We start from the raw sequence: 8,216 nt of genomic DNA, 5'->3' as shown, positions 1-8,216 counted from the left end.
TTTAAAATTTTGCACTCAAGTTTTAGTTATGCTAATGTGTAAGACATTGTTGAGCTGTAGCTTGTTTTGAGAATATGAGGTGTCCAGCAGTGAAGCAGAACTTGCTGCTTACATCTGTTCAAAATTGCAGTCTTGTCCTTGTGTGTCCCAGAGGCCACGAATCTTTCTTGAGCTGTAGGATGTCACGTGGATTTTCGTAGTCCTGTTTGGAAGTGCCTCCTTAAGGACAGTGTTGAGTGCATTAGTACAGAGCCAGTCTTTCACCTCCTGGATCCAGCTTATTTCAGTGATTCCTTTTAAGAACCTTCTGCCTTGGTTGGCAAAGGTCTCTTTGGGCAAAACTTGTGAATTGTCAAGAATGGTATTGTCTGTTCTGGTTAATGTCTCCATTCTGGACGGAGCTGCCTCGGCATGAATAAAATGTGAAGTAGTTTCTACTAGGTGTACAGTTGCATGATGTAATAACGCAGTGTCACATCCAAAAAGATGATGATCTTGTGTAGCAATTCAGCCTCCTCTGTCCAATAGCCACATACCGGGGATCTGAAGCATCTTGTTTGGGTATCACCAAATCAGTTGAGTGCTCCTGGATTACACTGGGCCTTGAACAAAGGAGAAGGTGGTGGCTATATTTGGGCTTCAGCAAGGAGTTTTACCCTCTCGAGGGCAATAACCTTTTTATTAGAGAGCCTGCTGAGATAAGAGAGACCTGACTACGTAATCTGGAGGAAACACTTTTGAGCTGATACGTCTTTCTGTCTTTCAGGAGAGTGCCTGAACCACCAGGCCGGCCTGGTGGAGTGGCTCACTGGCTCTCATGCAAAGAACTGGCCTAGCGTGGAGGCACGCCCCTGGAACAGGGCTGCTGGCTGAGCACCCTGAGTGCCTGAAGGCTCTTGTGCTGCATGGAGTCCTTGCTGTTTCTGACAAGCTGGCTTGGGTAGTTTCTTATTTGTACTGTCGACTGATGAGGATCATGTTCTCATATGTGCAGTGCCCTCCCTGCTCTGGGAAGGTGGTATCTGTCCTTAGCTGTGCTGTGTTAGAAGTAATTATTTCTGCAGTGCATCATTGTGTATGTGTACATACGTAATGTCACATAAATGGAACAAATGCTTTCCTGTATTTAGGTTGGGAATGTGGTAGAAGGCCTAAACAGAGCTCAAATGCAGGCAAGGCCCAGCTGCTTGGTTTGCTGACCGTAGGCTCCCCTTCTCTAGTGGAAGATGTTGAATGTCAGTAATGGAGCTCAGCAACAGGTACGCGGATTTCCTGGTAGTTTCCTCACATCCCATGCTGACGAGAAGCTAGGATTAAGAAGCCCTATAATCAGTCTTCTGAAGGACAGTTGCAGGTGTAAGGTGAAAGTCTTTTGACTGTATCTGGAACAGTAAATGCATTGGTATGACACTGGTGATGCGTGTTTGTCTTGGTCCTCGAGAAAGGATGAGAAATCACTAGCTGAAATGCTTGATATTATTGGGTAGGAATGGTGACTTGGAGACAGATACCTGCTGTATGATGGTGGCTATGAAAGTGTTGTACTTCATTTAATTTAAGAGGGGGCTCTAGGGAAAGCAGTTGGGGAAGCAATTAAGGACACTAGCCACAGGGTATAGCTTTGTGATTGTTTGGGTGAGGAGTTCAGTCATTCAGTACAATCTTATGAGAAACAGGCCAGCGCTCACGCTGCTTGTGAACTAAGCAGTACAGGAGGAAAAAGCTCCAACTAGTTTTTGTGCTAATTGTTGGTGAAGAAATGATTCTTCTCTTTGCCCAGCATGAAGCCTGCTGCTACAAAGCAAACTGCAACATTCTTGAACAGGAGTCTATTGGATCACTTCTGCGTGTCACGTAATACTGTTTCTGAGGTGGTGGTGTGTGCTAAAGGCAGGTCTTTTTTGTGTTTTATTTTAGCTGGATCTGACCTCATGAGGGCTGGTCCCAAGAATTGCTCTGGTGCTCTTACCTTAGCATGGGAGGGATGCAGGGAGGCTGAAGCCTGTGGCATGTGAGGCATTTCTGGAGGGGCTGACAGGACAGGTCACCTCTTGTCTGTGACCTTCCTGGTCACCACAGAGGTTTCTGCCTGGCCCTACCTTCTTTTTAGCAGCTCTGATGTTGAACGTTATGAGTCCTTGTGCATAAAACCAATTACAGGGGAGGAAAATCTTCTGAGGACAACACAGGTAACTGCTCTCAGTGCATTGGTCACATGTCCTACATGGAGTTTCAGCATGAATGTCTGTATTGTTACGCGTCTAAAGGATAAGAGACTGCCATGTCAGCAGTTCCTATCCCTGAGGAATGCTCTTCCCCAGCTGCTTTCTCAGCACAGGATGGACCTCAGCAGTGAACTTCACTGGCTGTGGGTGGGATGCTCTTGTGATCCTCACCCTGCCTGCTGTCCTGGAAGAAACCAAAATTTCTTCCAACACTTTAACTCATGACAGATCAAGGTGTGTGGGAGTGATGTGAGATGTAAAATCTGACAGACGATTCAGGCATTTTTGCTTTTTCCTGCAAGTTTTTCCTTCCTTTTCATGTTTCCTTTTCTGCATGCAGCAGTTCCTGAGCTTAAGTTGTGAGCCTGTGTGTGCCTGTGGACTGCTTTGAAGGGGTCTGAAAAGTGATCAGAGAAAGGAAGTTTGCTGGAAGGTCTAACTCTGCTGTGGTGTTGCCTACACCTTGAATGGAAAATGGTTAGATACCCTCAAATCACTTATAAAAGGAGTGAGTACCAGTGCAACCGTGTGAGATGGCACTCCTCTCCCTGGTATTTCTACTATTTCTAGTGGTTAAACCTTACGTCACTTGCTTGTGTTTATTTTATGAACTTGAACTGAAGCAAATGTGCCTAACAAAAAGGGGATAGGTCAACTAAGGTGTAGTTCTACAGCAGAACTGGGAACCCTCAGACCATTGCGAGGGGTATTTGTAGGCCATGAAAGTTCACCCTACAGTGTGCTAGATTTCTTTTGTAGTGATTGTGCGACTTCCCTGCTTCTTTCCTGAGCACTGACAATCCAAGGAGCCTTTAAAAATGCAGGTAAGGAAAAAGTTGAAGCAGTAATGAGTTTCTTTTCCTTAGCATTTTAAACTGAAAGATGTTTCCTACTCCTGTTGTTGGGATTTCACTAAAACCCTTTCAGCAACACGTTGAACAGAGTGACCTTTTGTCTGTTGCAGCAGGAAGGAATTGTCATCAAATACAGCTCAGCAGCATCTTTTAGAACAGTCCTTATATTTTTAAAAAAACTTCAGAAGCAAATTTACTCCTCAAGTGTCTGTAAACAAAAATGTTCCTTTCTTTATCAAAAAAAAAAACCCTACCCCAAAACCCCGTACAGTACAGTTGCTTTACCCTCAGAAGTTGTTGCCAATTTCGATACACTCCAAAGTTTGCTCCAGCTTGCTTTGCTTTTTGCTGAAATATTTTGTATGAAGTTCTTTGATCTGAAAAGGAAAAGCCCTACAGGCTTAACTTACTGGATGTCCCTGCTGCCATCAGTCCTGGTGATGTGTGGTGAATGAGGCCAGGATAACTCAGCCGAATGTGGTGGTTCACAAATGAGAAAAAACAGGCTGGACGTGGTTTGTCAATACTTGTAGACGAAGTGGATAGCTGAAAAGAAAAAGGGCTAGAGAACTGAATGGCTGTAGAGGCTGACAAATCTCGATTTCTAATGTGTTTGCACAAGTTACTGTGTACCTGTCAGCAAGGTTCTGGAAAGTTGTGCAAGAACTAGAAGTAAAGGCTCTTCCACTTCTGAAGTGGGTCATTGTTTGATACCCCACATCAGCACTTTTTTACTTGGTGACCTTCTGCATCGCCTTCCCTCAGTCCGGTCAAGGACAGAGTAGAAATTCTGTGGGGAAAAACACCTCCTGGGAACTAACGTGACTCTGGAAGGCAAAGGAGCAGCAAGGAGGTGAAACTTCCCTGCATAAGGTAGGGACCTGGACGTGAACGCCACAGTTGAGGGCACATCTGTATGCATGTGTGCGTAGTAAGCTCTCATGGGTCAGTGCCGACTGACCTGGCACCTGTCTGCTTTGAGCAGAGGAGCAGAGCCCAGGACACAGCCTGGCAGCAGCCCACAGTTGCACTGTCTCCACCCCTGCCACTCAAAACAAGAATGCTCAGGCTTTTTGCTCTGCACCCTTTGTTTTAGGCTGAGTCGACCACCCCAGCAGGGGCTGTGGCAATGGCAGTTCTCCTGGGCACCTTTGAACACAAGCCCCGTTTTGGTGCCAAGGTCCCCAAGCAGCAGTGTTGTGACTTGTGGCATGCGCTGGGGACGCCATGGCCAGCATGCAGACAAGTGTGCAATCACCAGTGGTGGTGTGGTGCAAGTCTCATTTAGCTCATGGCGTTTGGCAAGCCTATGATGCAAGGCCACTGTGTCCCACAGGGATTAGCAGCTAAGATCTATCAGAGCTCACCTCCAAATTGAGCTACTCTGGCTACGGGTGCCTTAGGGAGCTGGACCACAGCTGTCAGTAGTGAAGAAGGAGTTGTGTGACCTGATGCTTTGTGTTCAAGCACATCAGCAATATATTTCTTTTAATACTATATTTTTGCCCCCACCCTTTTCTGTTAATAGAGGTAATGGATGTGTTTGCATATGCATAAGATGGATGTTCCTGTGTGCATAACCTGAACACCTGGGAGTGGCTACCCCCCATTTTCTAATCAGTGCTTACAGACTTAAGTCTTTTGGTAAGTTTATTAAGAGTCAGTGGGACTGATATTCATTGGATGTGGAAGTTAAGTACGGTTGGTTGTGTAATTCAACTTTTAATTCAAACAGTACGTTATAGCTAGGTAGATGTATTAACTCCAGAGAATCACAGAATGGTCAGGGTTGGAAAGGTCCTCTGGAGATCATCTAGTCCAACCCCCGCTAAACAGGTTCTCCTAGATCAGGTTGCAGAGTCACGTCCAGGCTGGTTTTCAGTGTCTCCAGAGAAGGAGACTCCACAACCTCTCTAGACAGCCTGTTCCAGAGCTCTGTCACTCTCAAGGTAAAGAAGTTCTTCCTCATATTCAGATGGAACGTCTTGCGTTTCAGTTTGTGCTCGTTGCTCCTTGTCCATCGCTGGGCACCACTGAAAAGAGCCTGGCCCCATCCTCCTGACACTTGCCCTTAAGATATTTGTAGGCATTGATAAGATCCTCTCACAGTTTTCTCCAGGCTGAACAGGCCCAGCTCTCTCAGCCTTTCCACATAAGGGAGGTGCTTCAGTCCCTTAATCACCTTTGCAGCCCTCCGCTGGATCCTCCCCAGCAGTTCTCTGCTTCTCTTGAACTGGGGAGCCCAGCACTGGACACAGCACTCTGGATGGGGCCTCACCAGCACAGAGTAGAGGGGAGGATTACCTCCCTTGACCTACTGGCCACACTTCTCCTAATGCACCCCCGGGCCCCACTGGCCTTGGCCCCAAGAACACACTGTTGGCTCATGGGCAACTTGCCATGGCCACCAGGGCTCCCAGGCCCATCTCTGCAGAGCTGCTTTCCAGCAGGTCCTTCCCCGGCCTGTGCTGATGCGTGGGGTTGTTCCTCCCTCGTGTAAGACCTTACACTTGCCTTTGTTGAACTTCATTAGGTTCTTCTCCACCCAACTCTCCGGCCTATTCAGGTCTCGCTGAATGGAACCAGCACAAAGCAAATACAGGTAGAAGCAAATATGGCTAACACAGCTGTGGAGCCCCCCTGCTTCTATTAATAGCAAGGCTCAGGCTCTTGATGGAAAAGCTTTGTACATAGATTTACAAAAAAAGCTTTTTGTCAGATTTACATTTACATGCATGATATAGTATTTCTGCATGTTGTCCATAGGGGTACAAAGAATAATTTAATAGTCTCATCCGGAGAGGAAATTTTGATTTTGGACTGTCAGACCTAGTCATATATATACATAAATAAAAAATTATATATATAAAAACCCACAACAAACAAAAAAAACCCCAACCATTTGTAGGAGACCCAAACTGCCTTCTAACATGAGGTAAGGAGACAATCACCTGCATTGTATCTTGCTGTCATCCTTTGGCTTAAACTTCATTTGTACGTGGGAAGAGAACAACAGTACTTGTGGCCCTCACCTCGCTCGACCACCATGGGAAGAGAAGGGGACAACCTAAACCCTGTGTGATGGCCAGGGGACAGGACGTGATGGCACTTTGGAGTTTTCTATGCCTGGTGCTAAGGAAAAGAGAGTACAGTGTAAGCAAGTAGCTGTTGTCGCTGCTGTTAATCCTTTCTGAAGTGACTACCAGGGGAAGGCAATTATGAAACACAATATTCAATGTGAAAAACACCAACTAAAACATCCATTTCAGCATTCCATTTGTGCAAGTGTTCAGGCGTGTGGCTTTGATTAACTGCCTTTACTGCTGTGTTTCAACCCACCAGGGTTTTGTGCTTTTAAATAAGAACTGTGTTACTATATTTTCTCATCAGCATGTCGTCAAGATGGCAGCACTGAATATAAATTCTACTTAGTTTCTGCAATGCTGGGTATCTTGGATTTCTCTGTTGACGTTTTCCCCTTTTATAATTGCAGTATTTCTCATTGCAGTGCTACCTTTGCTTTCTGATGTTCCAAAGCTTAAGAAAGGTAGGATGAGACACAGCAGTTATTTTAAATTAAAAGCAACATTGATCTGATTTTTTTTCCCCTTATTTCATAGTCTGCAGAAGAATTCATATTATTATCTATGTACATTTAGATTTACCTGAAATAGTAATTCATCATCATATCTAAGACCAACAGTATTCAGCAAATAAACCAGCCTTAGAGAGTGAAGGCTTATCTTCAAGGAAATAATAATTGTAATAATTAGTCACTGTCTTAACGTTTGCATATACTGTGTTTCTGGAATACTTTACCAAGAAATTATTTTTGCAAACAAGGCAGAACTTCTAGTAAGAACAATAAAAAAATCAACCAGTACTTCTCTGTTTTCCTGAAATTTCTTAAGGTAAGTTTCTTCAGAGAAGAGTAGTTACTACCTGCCTGTTTTAATACAAAGGCATAGGAACTTTTGTCATTATGTCATGACTGAGTTTTCAGCGTTTTCCCACTCTTGCCACTGACTTCTTTAAAACACACAAAAAAATCTCCAAAATCAAACAAAAACCCCACAGCCAAATTAGTACAAAAGACCCCAGTGATGCCTCTGTTAAGCGTAAAGCCAGGTATGTAAGTTTTCAAAATATGATAATTGTCATATGACTATGTCAAAACCAGTCATATGAGACAAGGCTCCGTCCCTTCTCTACTCTTCGTGGTACAGCCAGGAGGAAGTTTCAGCTGGTTTTGGTTTTGTAACCTAGCACAGGCATGATCTACAGTAAAATAAAAAGGGAAGAATCCTCCTGACTCTTCCACCTGTGCAGCCTTGGAGATTCCACTGCGTAAGAGGTTAATGGCTTAAAACTCAGAGTGCTCGCTGGTCAGATGCAGCAGCTTAGGCAACAGTTGTCTAAAACAGCTCCATTGGGCTGTGCCAGGTACCACCACGGGAAAGCTGCTGCTGCTGCCATTTTGCTTCCTGTTAGTAAGCAAAGGGTGTGTTTGGGAAGGCACTGAAAATGGGTTGAATAAATCAAAAAGCAAGAAGTTTTTTCACTCTATTTGCTTTGCTGCTTTTTTTTTTTTTTTTTTTTTTTTTTTTTTTTTTTTTTTTTTTTAGTGCTTGCTGGGAAGTCCAACAGTGTTATCTAGATAGCATAGGGGAAGTCTATGCATGAATTAATAACAATTACTGTAATTCTTAGGAGGTTCCCAGTTCACTTACTGCCCTGTGACTTCATGTGGGGCTTTACTGGCACCGTGCAGGCAATGCCCTGCCTCGCCCCTTGTGTGCCTTGTGCCACCCTGCCCTGGCACCTGTCTTTCCCCATGCTGGTGCAGAGAGGGTGAGGTTGGGGGACTCGGTCTGTGGCTGGGCTTCTTGCTACATCCCCTTCTAGGAATGCACGGCACAGTGAGACCTGCTCTCCTCACCTACTGGGTGTGGGAAGGAGGCTTGTGTGCCAGCTGAGGGAGGCAGGGCTGCGTGAGCCATCAGAGCCCTGATTTCAGCTCTCCCTTTGGCCTGATGTGTCTCCTCTGCTGGATTCCCCTTCATGCATGTCGCTTGTGCTTTGGCACAGCGCCTGGTGCTCCAGCTCCACTCTGCTCTGACAGCTTGTGTCACACTGA

This window comes from Falco rusticolus, chromosome 2 (genome assembly GCF_015220075.1).
Source record: "Falco rusticolus isolate bFalRus1 chromosome 2, bFalRus1.pri, whole genome shotgun sequence".
In the NCBI taxonomy this organism is placed as follows: Eukaryota; Metazoa; Chordata; class Aves; order Falconiformes; family Falconidae; genus Falco; species Falco rusticolus.
This window is presented reverse-complemented; position numbering follows the sequence as displayed.